At 51.1% G+C, this 19435-nt stretch overlaps 1 protein-coding gene and 1 pseudogene across 1 annotated transcript in view; one reads left to right on the top strand and one right to left on the bottom strand.

Annotated features, from left to right (window-relative positions):
* LOC144151732 (uncharacterized) overlaps nt 1–19435 on the bottom strand; it is a 232278-nt gene that overhangs the window by 128926 nt on the left and 83917 nt on the right. The gene's annotated exons all lie outside the window — the stretch shown is intronic.
* LOC144153470 (uncharacterized) lies at nt 15950–17675 on the top strand (annotated as a pseudogene).

Raw genomic sequence — 19435 nt, forward strand, 5'->3', positions numbered from 1 at the left:
CTACGCCACCGCGATCGCGCCCTAAACAACGTGGTCCACAGTACTCGAAGGCGGCTTTTGTGCTCCGAATTTCCATCATAATTATATCGTTATCAACTCGAACTATGATGACATGATTACGGTGTTGAAGGCATGATATACTCGCTAACTAACGTAATAAATAGTATACCTGCATATATTACAAGACTCGAAACCGAAGAGGAATTCCAAGTAGCTCTTTATTGCTTTTCAACCCTTCCAGACGCGAAAAACATATCCTATTCTACTCGGGATGGCGTTCTATGATTTGCAGAAAATTACTTTTACTCCCTTGTCCTGGACTGAGGACCCGGCCCACTAACCAGATCGATTTAATTGTTAAACAAAGTTTTCCCCTGCTACCCTTACTCCTCCTTCTCCTCTTGAGTGCAGTTTTCCTACAACGCCTATCCGAAAATCTGGAAGATATGGATGTGCAAAATGTTCCGAAATATCCCTCCTGGTCTTAGCGAACATATATGTGTTACTATAAATTTAACGAAGACGTGACTCGTTTTGCTCAATAAACCTCCATACTGGTTAGATGCCTGGTATAGAATCTGCACGCGCGTATATATACACTGGGTTATTTGGAACTCAACCCACAGTTTTTGCAGTCTATAGTGCATGTCGGCAAACTTTCATGCCTTGACAACGTAAAGTGATGTGACAAAACACGTTCGAGCGTTCGGCAAGGTTGTAAAAACTGTTTTGCCTTACATATGATTACCGGGAATCGTGATGCCTTCTGCCAAAGCCGACAGCCCTGAAGGCCTAGAATTTGTTTTGGTCTTTCATTTTCGCTGTTGTCGGTTATTAGCAGCTGACTGTTCCTTTTGTTCGAATGTTTACATGAGAAGCTGACGCATAGCTCCGACTCTTCGCATTCCGCACAGTACCGGCTTCGCAAGGAATGGGGTGGCGCCGGCAATGTTTCTCCCGTAGCGGTATCCAAAACTATACTCTAATTGACACCATGAGCTAGTGTATGCGATTTTAAGCCTATTATTATGATAAAAAGTTACCCACACGCCAATTCTGGTGCGAACAAGCATCAGACGTTGACCGAGCGCAAAGAAACAGCAGGGAGAGCGAGCCTGAGTGAAGCAGACGACAAATGCGAGAATCCCTAAGCTGACGTCACGGAGGCGCGCTTCACAGCGCCGCCTGTGTTCGCGCTCACCGCCAATAGGCTACAACATGCTGACAGACCCTCTCTACTTTCTTCTCATAAAGATTCTTCTCTCTCTCTCTCTTTCTCTCTCTCTCTCTCTCTCTCTCTCTCTCTCTCTCTCTCGCGAAATTCCGTGTTTTCGCCATTCTTTTAAAAAGCGCTTTAGGCCTGCCACCTGTTTGGAGTTCCATTATGCCGAGGAAACCAAATTTACGGCTATAAACGCCGCCCACCAGCGTAGGGTTTGCACTGGCCCTTGTACTGGAGCGCTCAACTATTCTATCCAGAGGGTGTTGTTGATACCAAGAGCGCTGTGAGACAAAAGTAGAGACGCGCGCACACCACCTGCGTGGGCAGATTCTCCCCTCGCCCCGCTCTTTAACTCTGATTACCGTAAAGAGCCAATTATCCAGAGCTGCCGCATCAGTTTCGTCTAATTGATGCTGACGTCACAAGGGCCGTCTGTGTGTCGCCAGTCCGCGGCTTCCTCTCTTCCTTCGCCGATAGCGACTGTAGCCTGTGATTCGGACAGCTCGCGATTCGGGTTCCAGCGGCGCTAATTGCAAGGCCGTTTAACGGACGGCCGCAGCGCTGATGAGGGACCGCCTGTTGGTTAAATACCAGCTTAGCGTAGAGTCGTCAAGGCTCGGCGACGGAGGAACTGTGATTGCCACGTCGGAAGCGCCGCGCCCGGCCTAAATAAAGCTACTCGAGTGTTCAGGGGATAATCCTTCTCTGGAGTGACGCACGGGCACTATTGTGCGGGGACAAAGCACGTAGATCCGTCAGTTACCTGAAACGAACCACGCGTAAAATGGGGGCGCTGCCATCGTAGAGAAATGAAGGGACTTAAGAATGACGGTATATCCGGCTCAATCAAACGCTCCCTCTTTCATTACACGTTGTACGGATTTATTATCTCCCTAAGTCATCACGCTGTAAACCACTTTTATAATTAGAATGCTTGCTCTGCAGCATTATACGGTGCAGATAAGCGGGGTTAAGCATCTTGAAATACGAAATTCTTTCTTCGGTTACCTAAACACGAGAAGGGCGTCTGTCTGTCTGTCTGTCTGTCTGTCTGTCCGTCCGTCCGTCCGTCCATCCATCCATCCGTCTGTCTGTCTGTCTGTCTGTCTGTCTGTCTGTCTGTCTGTCTGTCTGTCTGTCTGTCTGAAACGTGATTCAGCCGCCAGGCCGAAGTGAAACAATACTTAACCGTGAAGTATATATATGCAGAACCATCATAACTACTACCACTGCTCGCTTCGGTCGTTCATGTGCACATTGTTTAGCGTTCACACAAGAGTACACGCGCTCTTTTAACAAATAATGCGCGTTGGCATGATTTTTAAGAAAGTAAATGAAAGAAAAAGTGTTAAGAAAGGAGATAAAAAGAAACAAAAAATAACAGAACTCAGCCTTGTGTGGTTCGTTGCAGAACAAGGAGCAAAAGTAAAGAAAAAGATGCGCGGTGTGCCAACGGATAGCTCCCGGGCAGTGTAAAGTCGGGGTAATTGAGTTGCACTGAAGAAACATGCACTCAATTCGACACGAGAAAAGCGAGAGAGAAAGAGGAGATTGTGAGGGGAGGGAGTGAAAGGAGAGGTTACAGGGCACGGACGGCGGAAGGCTATGCCTACCGACTACACTTGCAGTAAAGCAGGCAGATACATGAAAACTTTAGATGTTTATGTTTGAAGCAGGCTCGTCGTGAGGTGCCGAAAATAGGCGGTGCGAAACAATTACGCGGTTGCTAATGGCTACCGCGTAATTGTTAATAATAATGGCGAAGGTCTAGTTGAACATTCCGTTCATCTGCTCTAGAGCTTTTGGTTGAACTTCTCCGGCGCGTCCGTCACCACTTGACCAACCCCCTGGGTAGCGCCCTTGAGAGAGTCATGAGTGGCGAAATCAGGTCGCAGCAAATTTCAGAGCCCGGAGTTGTCAGATAACTGAACCACCATGCGGAGCGCGGTGGTTCGAGTTATCAAGTTAACAAAGTATAGGAGCCAATTTAGGAAAGTTAGCAGCCACAAAGCTATGATTGCCTTCCCTCCCCATACACAAGGCCATTGATATACGCTTCTTACCCAAGCCCAAGGGTCCCGTCGTGTCGAAAAACTTACGCCCGATATCTATCACATCTTGCGTGCACAAGTTGGTCCAACAACTGATACTTAGACGTCTCGAACGGCTTCTTAGCTTGAACGCCTATTCCCCATGCGACATTCCATTTCGTCTACCGGGAAAAAAGCGGCCTTTCCTGCACGGCGCATGGCATCGGTCCCGGAAGCAGCTGGGAACCCACGACATTCTCCTTCCTTAGATGTATAAGTGCTGGCTCTCGCTACTGATCACTTTCAATTTTGCCATCCTATCTTTCGACATAAAAGGCACCTTCATGACGGTTTGCTCTCAGCTGTTATACCCCTACTAATTCAAACTGTACACGGCCATCGCGTTTGCTCTTACATATCCGATTATCTTACCAACCCAAGGCCATCCACAAAGTCGATGACTTCACCTATGACCCTATACACCTGACTGGCTAAGTATGACCTAGGGAGGCTGCTGCTGTTGCTTTTGTTAAGGATGATGATGACGTACTCGACTTACTCTGAAATCAGGATGCGATCTTCCACACAAATATCGGGCTTGTCCTGCCCTGCTCCATATGTGTCGTTATTTTTATCGCCCGCTCTAATTTCTAGAAGAAGCATGCACAAACGTGCCAAACAGTGTGTTTTACAGCATTCTCCGAATGCACACGTCATCCCCACAACGCCACATGCAGACAACACCACATCATGGTGATATTGTAAGAATTGTACAATTCATAGGAAATTCACGAGAAATAAATTGATAAGGTGATTCATAAGAAATATACAAGATATGTTCTTTAACAAGCCAATGACATGGTTCACTCTTACGCTGTGCCAGTAAGTCTTTAACGCACACCTCAGAAATCCGCACTTTATACGGTGAGGATGCATCCTTTGGCTCTAAATATTCAGCCCGTGTTTGTACATTTAACGGCTAGGACATTCAGCCCAGCTTCTCAATAAAAATCCGTGAAACAGATGTCCTGCAGATCTGTAAGCACGAAGGGGGCATACAAAAACAAGATAGAAGGCTGATACGAGCACTTCTCATGTGAAGATTTACCTACGCTACTGCATACCTCTCCTTCTCTAACTGAGGCTTAGAAACAATCGGCAAATTCACTCAAGGCAGTCAAACAAGCACTTGGCCCAATTATAAGTGCACAGACACAGCGGCATCTTCAACGAGGGCCGGAAACAATTGCAGGCATTGTGAGAGTAAAAGGACGCCGACCACAGGTAATAAAGGAAATACTTGACGTGTTCACAGCGGCACAGGTCAATGTGAACAAGGAACTCGTGTTGGGCGCCGAAACCTCAAGTGTTTGTTTTCGTTATCTGTTATCGGCGTACTTTTTGTCTCACAATGACCCTTTACAGCCCGACGGGTGTCCGCCATACCGTTGACTTAAAGTAACCGTGACAGTCAACGCATCCGACCCACACAAGCACCTGCAGGCGTAGCATTGCTGAAACATCTACGACTCAAGTATTGAGCACCTCCAGCTGCGCTCCCCGCCCTCCCAGAGGATTGAAATCTTGTATGCGGGTTAGCTCAATACACAAGAACAGAGACAATAATATTCATCCGGGCAGAAGACAAGCCCGGAGTCAAGCCCAGGAGAACGTCTCTTACGTCCTTTCGTCCTTACGTTAAGTGAACAGACCGCAGCTCTTACGAAGGCGCGCAGCAGGAAGTGGCGACTGCCCCTGCCAAAGCCGCCATTATAACCCGTGCTTCAATCAACACAACATCCTCCCAAATTTCCGATGAACGAGGCGTCGCGATGGCCGGGGAGATATGAGACGCGCCGTCAAGCCCAACTTGGATCACCGTTCATTTTTACGCCAGTGGCTGGCAGCGAGTTTGACGGCTGGTGGTGCGGGCAGAGGCGTTGTTGAAGGAGGATCTGGGGAAGCGTGACGAAATTGCACGCATGGGTGGATGCGAGGAAAACGGGCTTGAGGCGATCGATAAAAACGACAGCGTCGCCACCCTTTACTCGAACAGTAAACGTCTTGAGGCAGCATGAATTTTCTAGATGAGGGTCAGTGTAGGGTAGTTGGAGTAGCCGCTGTGCACTGTCGAGGCGAATGAATATGTTTTGGCTATAATGAAGACTTTGGCGGAAAAAGGTATGTTGAGTGCGACACGGTCGTGGTGGTGGGGCACGAATCGGAGGGAAAAACCACCGTCACTTATTGACGTAGGACGCGCAAGGAGGGGAGAGGTTATCCTTGAATTCGAGGGGACAGGAAGTCGGCCAGAAAGCGCAGCGACGCGCCGTCGACCATGCGAGGTACGAAGTATCCAAGATCATCTTTGGTGATGGGTAACTTGAGCAGAACATGACGAAGGTGAACTGTCTACGGCTCAGATAATTCGTAAGCCATGACTAATACCACGAGGGGACGACAAAACATGGCTACTATGTAGTTTGCTTGAGGATACCACGCGGTTATTTTTAGGCGGGTGGCGCCAAGTAGGCATGTCAAGCTATGAAAATTTGTGGACTCAAATTGACGGCCACGGTCAGTGATAATCTTTGCCGCCACACCAAAACGAGCGATTGATGTAAAATAACCGCGGGAGCAACAATTTCAGCTCTAATATCTTCGATTGGAGCAGCATACGAGCAGCGTGTATAACTATCGATGGTAGTTAAGATGCAAAGGTGTGGCCGTTTGTTCCGAGTTTTACGGCCGCACCGCGAGTACAACGGCAATATATGGTCATTTGGAAAATAACTTCCATTTTAGATTCTCCAAAGGTCTTCGATAGCTCTATGGTGGTGGGAGTTGGCCGATTGGGTCCGAGTAATTTTGTAGCGTGAGCTACACTGGCCCAGGTTAAGAAGTTTCGCGTGGCCCCTAGAGAGCCGTGCTGCTCATGCGCGAGGAGCAGTGACCTCACACGGCGCACAGAACGTTTCTTGCTGCCCGGCCTCTCTCACACACCCCACGCACCCAGTGTCTTCGCCGACCTCCGTTCCGCACTTGGCGGCCCGGTCCACTTGATCATGCTAGGGGTGGCTGGGTGTGGAACCGATGGCTCGTGCGTCGCAGCAACACCGGCGTGCGCCTGTGGAACCAGCTTAGCTGTGGGGCAATTGGTGACGCTGCGACGGAGCCGCTTGATAAATATACATGTGTCACATAATTCGTATACCGTGTGTGTGTCATTGAAACAGCAGTAAGCATGTGATCAAGATAATCCTAGACAACCAAGAAAGCTATGAATAATCATCTGAATTTTAGATCACACTACGTGTATCCTGGCATAGCCGAACTAAGCCACTGCTAATTTTTTTTGAGAAATTTGAGTCCAGCGACAGAAAAACGGCCCAAGGCGATGTTGCCTGGCGAGGGACGTAAAATTGCTGGCAGGCTAAGCAGGGTTGGGTACATGTGCGCACGTCGGTACTGCGCCCGACCAGATGGATTTCTCGGCAACGAGACGCTGTGGGGCACGAACTCCTGGACGAGAGAGGCGGTAAATAATGCGGAAGGCAATACGCCTGGAAAATGCACTGAGGTATGGACGTTTTTGCTTTGATATAGGGTCAACGTCACGAACGATGGGAACCCACGATCCAGGACCGAGGACGTCATTGAGCTGCAGAGAGGAAGTGTTCGAAGAGCGCTGCGTTCTTGGCTCGTCCTCATCCCCATGGAATTGGGGTCGTTTTTGTAGGCAGAAACCGGGGTGTACAACGGCAAGATAGGGCTGAGGGCGTCGGCTGGAATGTTGTTACCTCTCCTGATGCCCGTCGTAAGCTATGCTAGACCAAATTTTGCTAGGCCGAAACCCAAATTTGTTTTCAACTGTTGGGGATTTGCGCCTGGCCAAGTAGTGGCGGCAACTTGTGCCTGAGAACCAGCCGCAGTTACTATGGCATTGTGCAGACAAGACCAAGAACAGGTTTTATAGTGGAGGCGAAAAGGAAAAGCGCCCGTGTGTCGATATTTCACCGCACATTATGATACCCAGGTGGTCAAGATTGACCTGAGCCCTGCGCTATGTGTCGTTTCATAGCCCAAATGTAGCTTTCGCACCTTGGAGCCCCAAAATTGGTTTTTAAACTTTGAGCCTCGATGGCATCATCACAGTGCTCAGCGTACTGCCTGCCCCCTCATTCCATTGCTGAATGACAAATTTTACGCTGTCAGAGTTGTTTTAGAATGTTGTGCCTGGCTGATGCCCGACAGCTGCTCTGCCGGATACCCTGTACGACATTGATTATGCTGTTAGGCAAGACAGCGGATCTTGTAAGAAGATGAGGTCAAAGGAATCTAGTTAATTAATGCAAATCCTATCACTAAACCACCATTTATACCTGTGCAAATTTTCGAGAGTGAAAGAAAGTTCGGTATGAAGTGTCAGAAAAAAACATGGGCGTCGGCAGGATTTTGTCTGGTGGGGGCAAACCCATTGAATCGCAGAGAAGAAGGAGAGGACGGGAGAGAGGGCAAGTTCCGGTTCGGCTTGTGGTAGGGGGGGGGGGATATGTCCCCTTTTCACCCCCGTGCCGACACCCGTATCTGTAAAGGATCTCTGATGTCACGTAGAAAAATTATTTTTGAAGGATTCAGTCGATGTCGCGTCAAGCATCGGTGTTTAAGCATGCGTGGCACGTTCTACATGCCTCTACATTTACGGCAGCTTCGAGCTAATAAAAATAGTTCAAAAGCCATCTAAAATCGTTTTAATGTGTATATTAATATAGCTTCAAACGTGAGAAGATGCACCATAAATTTTGAATTCCCATTCGTTTGACTTTTTCTCTGTGTGGCTGCGAAAGGATGTGTTTAATGGTTGCTTTTGGTTTTGAAGGTTTAAAAATTGTGGCAAGTTTTGAGCTAATATGTCCCTGGAATCAGTCGAGATCGACGCGTGCAAAGTTGTATTTACATCGGAGTTCATAATACTAAGCAATAAAGAGTTCAGTCAAGATTTTTCAAGCTTTAGGACTTCGTTTCAGCTGTTTCGCGTGCCATACGTTGCAAGGTATAACCTGGAATATATGCTGCAAAATTTTAATAAATATTTTTGTTTTCGGCAGCCTGCCTTACTGTTCAATATTTTCCAATCTTATTTTTGGTCCTTTACCGTATGTTGCTTGAAGTTCTTTTCTAGCACTTGACGTGGCACTTGCATAAATAAATTCGGTAAAGATCCATCTAATGTTATAGGTTATAGTTTTTTTTTTCAGTCAACTTGAGACCCTCAACATGCTGCAAACTTGAGCACTTTTTTGATAACATGGCTTGAAGCAATATTGAAACGTTAAGTATACTTTACACAAAAGCCCCTCTACATCTTGTTCTGGTACAACGCTAAACGTGAAGGCTTGCGCCACGCACTTTGTAGGCAGACAACTCCACACCGTATTTATATTTATGTTCGGAAGAGTGCGATCAGTCAGGTGCAAGTAGCATAGTACTGTGTAAAGTTGAAGCTGATTATCATAACTTTTCCCTAAAGACCATGCATGCACATTGGGCTGCCGTGTCGACGTAAATACGAATTGTTTGGCGCATCCAGTTACTACCTCGGTGAAATTGATGCTTCGACCTATTATGTTTGCGCCGACACGACAGCTCGGTGTATACATTGTCCGTAGTGAAAAGTTGTCATGATAATCAGCTCGCGGCTTTATATAGTACTATGCTACCTTGCACATGACTGCTCGCGCTCTTGCAAACATAAATATAAATAGGGCGTAGAGTTGTCTGCCCACAAAGTGCGTGGTGCAAGTCTTTAAAATTTGGGTATTATCAGAAGATGATGCAGAGGGGGCTACTACTTAGCGCAACTACAAGTACTACTACAAGTACTACTTAGCGGTGGAGTAGTGCTTCAAGTCCTGTTATCCAAAAGCATTCAAGTTTGCTGCAAGTATAGCTTCTCAAGTTTGCTGAAAACTCGATTACTCAACATTCGGAATAACTGGACGTCCGCTGAACGTCCGGAATCCGTATGTCGTTATCTCCAGGACATCCCCTGTACCTTATTCGTTCGTAAATGTCCGATTTTAAACATCCGCCGGATGTCTGGCTCGGACGGCCGTCGGATGTCCCTGAGATAAGCCGTTCCCTTGCACCAGGCCATCGCACGGACGCCTATAGCAATCCCGCCCACTTTCTGCGGATGTCCGACGGGTGCTCGGTGGACATCTGCGGTCCAATGGGGGCATCGGACGTGCGGTCATCACTGTATTCTTAATCTGGAGAGACACTCGTGCTTAACGATTCAATTATAGTTTACTACTACTTTCATGATGCGTGTAGGCGACACGTCGTTATGTTTGCGCGGAGATCATTAGGTATTTTTGGTGCGTTTACAATGTCATCATAGTTTGTTTGGAATACAAAATAAACATAGTTGTAGGCCAGTGTTAGCCTAGTTTGTTCTTCTTATATCCTGAGTCAATTATTTTTGCGCTGGATTTTGTCATAATCATATAGTAACTCACGCAACCGCAAGGATTGTCCTGTTTAATCATGCTCATATTACTCATTTAGGCCTCTGTGCATGCCTCTACTACACGGTTTTAAGGAGAATGCACAACACATTCACTATGTCCCCTTTTAACCAGCTAACGTTACGTGCTGTGGTGGTATTGGGGAACAAGCGAATTCTTAATTTGAGCATTTTGCAGAAAAAAAACATGACCACCTCGGTCTTCCGCCCCAGAAAATGGGGCATATACAATAATACTTTCGATGTATTACGCAAGAGAAAAAGAAGTTACAAATAATGCCCCCAATCCAAAGAAGATGGAAATGAGTCATTGCTTCAAAAAGCTGCAGTATACATGAAAAACTTCCCTATAAGGGTGTCACAAAACAGTGCTCGTTATTAGCAGAAAACAGTTTCATTATACTGTAAAATCACAAAGCGGCATTATGGAATAACGGAGTGCACCGACGTATGGCTGAAACGCACTCAACTAGACAAGACTACTGGTGTGCCAGAGGCAGCTACCCTACCGCCTGCTGCGAAGCGGGCTTGTGCACCGGGCAACACTCAGCAGCCTGCATCCTTAGTGGAGATAGGTTCGTCACCACCTCCCGCAAAAACATGTGCGACGACTTCTACCCCACGAACATCTTTGCCCTAAGCCCAGCACTCATCCAGATACAAAGTTGCCATCAAGCCACGGCAGCATTTCAATATTCTGAATCTTTCCACCAAGACCTTGCAGACGTTGCTAGATAGCTGTCTCGGCACCAGTGGATTCACCGGATATGCTTATCATCGGCCAACAAACACGGTATCCGTGTGGGTGCCGACTCTGGACGCCGTGGCAAAGCTTTGCTCACTGCAGCACATAGCTCTCACAGCCGACACGATTCTACAAGTGCAAGCGTACCTGGTTTCAGGCACCGACATCCGCCGCTATGTCGTCGCGGGTGTAGACCCCGGCGAGAATCCGGACTACATTCGTGACAACATCAAATGTGACACACATCAAGTGCTTCTTGTACGGTATATGGGATCCGGACGCACTTGCCTCGTTACGCTACTGGGCTCGCTTGATCCCCCCAACCGCCTTTTCTACAATGGCTGTGTACTTCGACCTCGTCCATATAAAGCAGGGGTAGTGCACTGCTACCGTTGTTTTAGACAAGGTCACATGAGCAAGTCTTGCCCGTTCCCAGCTCCGGATGCCCGTGAGGACGCAACGGCATCGTCTCAAGAGCCAAAATTTAAGTGCGGTCTCTGCCGCTCTGATGATCACGAGATCACCGATAAAGGCTGTCCCACCAAGAGTAAGGCAACACGTGCTAAGCGTCGTGCATGGCGTGCTCGTTCTCAGCCAAACCAAACCTCGACATTCAACCGATTCGATTGCTTGGTGGAGGAGGATGAGGATGCAATGGAGGAGGAAGCCGCAGAACCTCCCTCGCAGCCAACATATCGAGACGTTGTTCGCCGTTCGCGCCATCGTCGGCAACCTGTTTCTGAGGTTCCTTCGTCCCCTATGGAAGACGAGCTTGTTGCCCTGGACCAAAAGCTGGCTATGCTGCATGGTGAAATTACCAAACTCACCAAGCGCAAGTCTCAATTAACTCGCCGCCAGCAACGCTTACCTCAATCGTCCCAAGACTCTACAAGTCCGCATCGACTTTTCTCCAAGCATCAGCAAAGCGCCCCGCTCACGAACTCCATTCCCTCACCGCCAGCCTCCTCTGCATTAACCCACCAAGAACTTCTCCAGTTTGTGGTGCACCAGCTACAGTCATTCGTATCTGTACTTGCTGCGCAACTTCGCTAAACACTCCGTCAATATGCCCGACTCGCAACAGTACATTGTACAGTGGAACTGTCGGGGCCTCTCTACGAAAATTGGAGAGCTCCGTGAAAGGCTCCGTCTGGGCAAGCTCCATGCTTGGGCCTTCTTACTTCAGGAGACGAACTCTCTCCCACGCCTGCCGCAATTTACGGCGTACGCGGAGCCATCAATTCCTGATCGCCGGTGCAGCTCCACTTCTACTACTCCGGGCAAGGCGGCCATTTATGTCCAATCTCGGTTTCCTCAGAACCCCATCCCTCTGGACACATGGTGTACAGCCTGGCAGGAGGTGGTAGCGGTAAAGGTGCAACTTCCTCGTTGTGCGGTAATCCTGGTTTCCTGTTATGTGCGCCCTCACAGTGGTCGTGCGCCCCGCCTACGATTGGGTTGGCTTACCGCACTTCGGCGAAACAACCCTGGGTGCCCCATACTTGTGGCAGGAGATTTCAATGCTCCGCACTGTGATTGGGGATATCCGTCCTCGAGTGAGCGTGGTCGTGTGGTACTGGAACACTTCAGCGATGCCCGCTTCACGCTTCTGAACGACATCTCTTGCCCGACACGCCGGTGTACGCACGCACGGATGCCACCGTACTCACCTGACTTGTCGTGGTGGCTGGGTGCACAACCCGTATCCTGGCAACGTGAGGCTGACTGCTCGGGCAGCGACCATCACCCCATTCGCCTGGGCCTCATGCCAGAGTCGACGGGTCGCCTTCGTCGCCGTTGCACAGTGGTGAACTGGGACACCTTCCGTTCCACACTGAATGCATCCTTCTCGGCGCCCATCCCGGACCCCACCGCTCTTTTTCGGCGTGTCCTCATGGACGCCTCTCAACATACGTGGGTGGAGGAGTCCCGCCCAAAGCCCGATCTTCGGCTCCTGCAGCTTTGGGCGCAGCGCAAGCAAGCTGAATTAATTTCCGCACGGGATCCTTCGTCCCTACCAGCCAGGCTTCAGTATCAGCGCCTTACCGCTGCTGCCAGACGGCACGAAAAAAGACTGTCGAGGCAGCGCTGTCTTGACTGGTGCGCCTCTCTAGGCCCATATTCCTCAACGGCGTCTGTCTGGCGCACGTTTCGCGCCATGGAATCGGGCAGTCGCCCTCCGGATGCAGCTGCCAGCGCTTGTATTGCGTCAAACAAGGATCCGGCACAATTCGCCCCCGACGTTGCTCGGGCCTTGTTTCCTGCATTTGATGTTGTCCCAGTGGCCATGCCGTCTCCGTTCCCCCTGCCGAACGATGTTGGATTACGGCCTACTCATGAAGCCGTTTTGGGAATTCAGGCACCGTTCACAGTGGCTGAATTCCTGGCAGCGATCGATCACGCTAAACAGCGGACTGCTCCGGGTCCCGACGGCTTAACTTACGAGGTGTACAAGAACATCGACGACCCAGCCCTCGTGCCGCTTTTGGACTCGGTTAATCAGGTGTGGCTCTCCGGTCAACTACCTGACTCTTGGCTTCAGGCGGATATTGTTCCCATTCCAAAGCCCGGGAAACCACCACATGTACTTCAGAACTTGCGCCCCATCGCCCTGACATCGACGCTGTGCAAGTTGTTAGAGCGAATGCTTGCAACACGGCTTCAGTGGTGGCTTGATACCTTCCAATGGTATCACCCGGCGCAAATTGGATTCAGGCCCTATCTCGGTACTGAGGATGGGTTGGAATACCTCTCATCTATGGTTTTAGTTGGAGGGCGATGACGCCGTGTGAGATCTGTGCTCGCCATGGACATATGCAAGGCGTATGACAACGTTAGTCACGCTGCCATCCTACAAGTTCTCAATGGCCTCCACCTTCCAGACAAAGTCTGCGATTTCGTCCGATACTTCCTTCAACACCGTTATTTTTCCATCCGCATCAACGGAGCAAGTTTCGGTCACTTTACACCAGTCCGAGGCGTACCACAAGGGTCTGTTCTGTCTCCGCTTCTTTTCAACACCGTCATGTTGCCGCTAGCTTGGCACCTTGCTTCAATCCGAGATCTATATTTCCTCATGTATGCGGATGACATTACGGTGTGGTCAGTGCATCCAGACCTGTCACGGCAAGCCGAGTGCCTCCAGCAAGCACTAACAGAATGCCAGAGGTGGTGCGAGTATGCGGGCCTCACTCTCTCGCAAGAGAAGACTGCTTTACTTCCCGTGGCCAACGCTTGGGGCCGCCGCCTCCTTGCTGTGTCTCCCATTTCACTGCAACTGAATGGGAACGACACCCCCCGGTTGACCGTCTTCGGGTCCTAGGACTAGAAATATCGTCATCAAGGTCAGCAGCTCAGTGGCTACGATCTGCTCGACAGAAAGCCGGACAGATGCTCCACCTCGTTCGCCGCATCTCGCAGAAGTCTGGCGGGGCCTGCTGGACGATTGCCCGTCTCCTAGTGCGCGCCGTACTACAGCCACGGCTTGTGTATCAGGCACAGTTTCAGCACATGAAGCAAGCGGACTGGGCTCGGCTTGAGGCCATCAACAGGGCCGCCATGCGCACCATTACTGGCCTCCCTCGCATAACACCAATTCCACCGCTACAAGCCGAAGCCCAGCTAAACACGCTTGATGAACTCATTCATCAGCATCGTTCTGCACGCCTGCTGAAACGTGGGCTGGTTCCAGAGGCGGCAGCTCTGGCCGCGTACATGGGCCAGCCGCCGAATACGATGCCAGCCATTTCCGTCGCAAGGCCGCCCTGGCTCTACCATCAGGTGACGGACAACAAGCCTCTGGCAAGGCTACATGTCCGAACCTCTGGCCTTCATCAACCTCCGGATGCAGCCCTACTTCATGTCGGTCACTGGGCGCCTGCGACGCGGCCACGAGTCATGCAGGGATTTGTGGACGCCGGGGCACACGACTCCCTCGTAACCACAGCCTTGGCTTGTCCTTCTACCCAATCTTAAACCAGACCTGCGCCTACGAGACCCTCCGACCTCTACCAAGCCTGTTGGCAGAACTTACTGCTATTCGGGATGGTCTTCAAGCACTTGCATCGACAGTAACTACCGGCATGAAACTGGAAATTTACACGGACTCAACGACAGCGATACGTGATTTACGTCGCGTTGCGCGTAGCACCAGCATGTCGGCACGTATTCACGCCATCCTGGACACATACCCATGCCCTGTGCGTGTTTTGTGGGTTCGCCGGGACATGCTTCCTGCCCACATAGCGGCGGATCGCGCCTGTCGCCGTATAGACCTTTCACGGCCGCTACCACTTCTTCCAGTGTCCACTCCAGAAGAACTGCTGGTGGAGAAGGAGAGCCTCCGCCGCTCCACGCGTGCTTTACTTCCACCGCGTGGAACTCACCTCTCCAGTGGGCTCGCTCGCTGGGAGGAGGTGCTGCTGCGGAGGCTTCGAGTTGGGGTGGCATTATCCCCAGCAGTGACCCACGCTTGGCCTGCCCGCTATCATTCACCGTTTGCGGACACCTGTCTCTTTTGTATGGTCTCTGCGTCCGAAGCCGACACGAGCCACCTTCTATGGACCTGCCCTGCCCTGCAAACCTCTCGCCTGCAACACCTCCGAGGCACAGGGCTCCATCCTGGGAGACCCCCTGATCTACAGCGGTGGATCTGGGGCCCGCAGTACCGGTCTCTGCTTACGTTTCTGCGTGACACAAATGTGATGTTGTACATATAACTGTTATGCCGTAAGGCAAACTCTCGCAAAAAAAAACTAGAAATGCTGTAATACACACAGTCGAGGCAGCAGCTGTTGCGGCGAAGGACTGCGCAATTAATTTCCGTCTGCTTTGCGTGCAGGACCAGCTCATATCCGGACGTCAACGTGTCAACAGCTTGGCATGTGAAAGTTACCAGGCCGACCTATCATCAGCACGTCATCAGTCGTCACCGAAACCCTCGCCACAATACCCACTTGAAGCAATATATTGCCGCGAACCATACATTGGGTTTGTTTATTTGTGTTTTGCTTTTACCGCCCGGCTGCGCCGGTCTGCATTATCTCTGCGCCAAGGGAAGCGCGTGTTCCATTCTTTCTTTCTGTGCCGCATGTGTTATCTGTCGTGATAGGGAGAGCATTTCGATCTAACGTGAACAGCCCAGAATAATGTTCTTGGATCTACTATGTTCTCGATGTGAATCGACGTTTCGAGAACCACGCGCGCCGAAAGATAAAAAGCCTGCAGTGCGGACGCCGGAGCATTCGATTCGACGACACTCGCCTGTGCAAGTCACTTTGTTGACCGCTGCTTCGCCGCCTCTGTATTCCTTTGAGTTGTTAGGGGAGCACAAGTTCGCTCCAATAAACGTGTTTCTCATTCAAGACAACTGCATCGTTCTTGTCTTCGCGACATCTGGTGGAGGTGCTGGGTACTAAGTCTTTATGCCCTCTACGACATCTCGAAGCCGCCAAGCCAGTCCAACCAGAGAAAGCCCCTGACTGCAAGGATTGCTACCCGAGTTCGGTCTTCTGCCAGAAGGGCCCAAGAGAAGGAACGCTGAAACCAACACCATGGTGCAAGAAACAACGTCGCCAATCATCCTGCAGCAGCCCCGAGAAGCGCCATCGTTCCGGGGAGCCCCCACTGAAGACCCCGAAGAATGGTTGGAGAAGCTGGAGCGCGTCCGCATCTTCAACAGGTGGGACGACGAAGAAACTTTCCGGCATGTCTTCTTTTACTCAGAAGATGCTGCTCGAACTTGGTTCGAGAACCATGAGAGCTCTTTGACCGACTGGGCTCAATTCAAAAGGGAGTTCCTTAAGACTTTCACTACCGCGGTGAGAAAAGAGCGAGCTGCGCTTTTGCTTGAAACTCGAACGCAGCACCCCAACGAAGGAGTCGTGATTTTCGTTGAGGACATGAAGCGACTTTTTCGTCGTGCGGACCCTGAAATGACCGAGGAAAAGAAGCTCAGGTTTCTAATGCGAGGAGTGAAGCAAGAGCTTTTTGCTTGTCTAGTCCGTAACCCTCCGAAGACAGTGGCGGAATTCGCGTCTGAGGCGGCCGCGATGGAGAAGACGCTAGAAATTCGAACGAGGCAGTACGACCGCCCTGTCAACGCGCTGTTCTCGGAGACCATCGGTGCCGCAAATGGAAGCTCCGATACATTGCGAGAGACCATCCGAGCAGTGGTCAGGGAGGAGCTTTGGAAGCTTTTTCCAACGACGCCGCAACCTCAAGTGGCTTCCCTGACCGACGTAATCCGAGAAGAAGTCCAAAACGCACTGGGAACTTCTACGCCATCGGAAGCACCCCGCGAACCACAAGCCATGACCTACTCCTCGGCTGTTCGTCAACCCCGCCCTGCTCCAACCCGTCGTCAAGAGGCCGAGCCATACCGCCGTCCAATACCGCCCGCCCGATGCCTTGTAGACCAATACCAAACGCCAAGGAAGACCGACGTGTGGCGAACGCCCGATAATCGCCCGCTGTGCTACCACTGCGGAGAGGCCGACCACATCTACCGTCGCTGTCCCTACAAGAGGCTCGGTTTGCGAGGGTTCTCCGTCGACGCCCCACGCCCCCGATACGGCCAGCGCCCTGCTGAGATCGAAGAATACCTCTCCAACACCAACCGAGGACCAGCCCGCTTCAACCGTTCACCGTCGCCCTGCCCGTATCAGTCATCGAACCGTCGCAGCACTGCTGATTTCTCACGTGGAAGGTCCCCCAGCCCACGCGGGGGAAACTAAAAGCAGCAACTTCGGGAGGTAAAGTTGCACAACGGCGGAAAAATGAAAACCCTCCAACGACGCAGCGACTCGCTGAAGACCATCATTCACGACACGCCCTCAACCCGACGACCCGACCTAGCCGTAACGAGACTCCTGAACACGACGACAGCTACACGGCGCGACGCGTACCCGACCTGACCGAGACGTCCGTTGAGAAGACGACGACAACGACGATGCACAGTGCCCGACCGTCAACACGTACAAGCAGAGATACGACGCCCCGACGAACCCGGAACTCGAGGAAGACTGCATCTGACGTCAAGGTGTCCATTGACGGCTTTGACGTAGTCGCCCTCGTAGACACGGGAGCTGACTATTCGGTAATGAGCGGACCATTTGCGTCTAAACTGAAGAAAGTTATGACCAGATGGGACGGTCCGCACATACGCACAGCAGGAGGCCACCTCGTGACGCCAAGTGGAACGTGCACATCGCGCGTCACCATAGACGGCACAACGTACCCTGCGGCGTTCGTCATTCTTCCTAACTGCTCCCGCGACGTAATTCTTGGAATGGACTTTTTGATGGACAACGGTGCAATAATCGATCTGCAGACCAAGTCAATAACTTTTTCCCCCAATCCCTCCATGACGCCGGAACCGAACCCCGAACGACGTGCTGCTGTAAGGATTGCCGATGATCATGTCACCCTGCCACCCCGCGCAAGCTTGATGGTCGCAGTCTACTGTGAAGATGCTGCTCCTGACGTCGACGCTATCGTAGACACTGATCAAAGGGTGCTTCTCCACCGTGGTGTGTCCGTCGCAAGAGGCATTGCGCGCTTCAAGGAACACCAATCCCACATTTTGGTTACGAATTTCACCGAGGAGTACCAGCATTTAAACAAGGGCCGGCAATTGCATTCCTCGAAGAAGCGCAAGAAGCAAGTGACGTGATCGCGGTCGCCGACTTTGAACGCACACCCGTAGAAACCTTCAAGCTCCCGCGGCCTTTCGACGTGAATCCGGCGCTACCGCAAGAACAACGGAACAAGTTATTGGCTTAGCTGCGTCGCTATAGCGAATGTCTTTCGTGGAGCGCAAAACTACGTCAGACCCCTCTAGCGAAGCACCCAATAATAACCGAAGATGGAGCCCGACCCACCCGACAGTCACCGTACCGCGTCTCTTCACATGAACGAGAAGCCATCCGGACTCAAGTCGACGACATGCTCAGCGACGACATTATACAGCCCTCGAAAAGCCCCCGGGCTGCGCCCGTCGTACTCGTAAAGAAAAAAGACGGCACATTAAGGTTTTGTGTTGACTACCGGCGACTGAACAAAATCACGAAAAAGGACGTGTACCCCCTCCCCCGAATCGACGACGCCCTCGACCACCTCTGCCACGCGAAGTACTTCTCATCGATGGACCTGAAGACCGGCTACTGGCAAATTGAAGTGGACGAGAGAGACCGAGAGAAGACTGCATTTATAACCCCAGACGGCCTATACGAGTTCAAGGTGATGCCGTTTGGGCTGAGCACAGCACCAGCGACGTTTCAAAGAGTCATGGACACTGTGCTAGCTGGCCTTAAGTGGCACACCTGCCTCGTATACCTCGACGACGTAGTGGTATTCGCCCGGACTTTCGACGAACACCTTGCAAGGTTGGAGTCTGTACTCGAGGCCATTCGTACGTCGGGGTTGACGCTGAAGCCTGAAAAGTGCCGTTTCGCATACGGGGAACTCAAGTTCTTGGGCCACGTCGTCAACGCCGCGGGAGTCCTACCTGACCCGGAAAAAACTTCAGCCATTGCGAACTTCCCAAGGCCGAAAGACAAGAAGGGCGTGCGAAGATTTCTCGGGCTGTGCGCATACTACCTGCGCTTCGTCGCAAACTTCGCACGCACTGCAGAGCCACTCACGCGCTTGACGAAAGATAGCACCCCTTTCAGCTGGGAAAACGACCAAGATAAAGCATTCTGCGAGCTGCAAAAACGCCTGCAAAGACCGCCCGTGCTCGCTCATTTCGACGAAAATGCCGAAACGGAAATGCACACGGACGCCAGTGATATAGGCTTGGGTGCCGTCCTTGTCCAAAAGCAAAGCGGCTGCGAAAGGGTAATCGCCTATGCCAGCCGTGGTCTGTCGAAGGAGGAGAAAAACTATTCTGCCTCTGAGAAAGAGTGCCT

Source organism: Haemaphysalis longicornis, unplaced genomic scaffold (assembly GCF_048455015.1).
Source record: "Haemaphysalis longicornis isolate Haplotype H1 unplaced genomic scaffold, Haemaphysalis longicornis Haplotype H1 scaffold_9, whole genome shotgun sequence".
NCBI classification, from domain to species: domain Eukaryota; kingdom Metazoa; phylum Arthropoda; class Arachnida; order Ixodida; family Ixodidae; genus Haemaphysalis; species Haemaphysalis longicornis.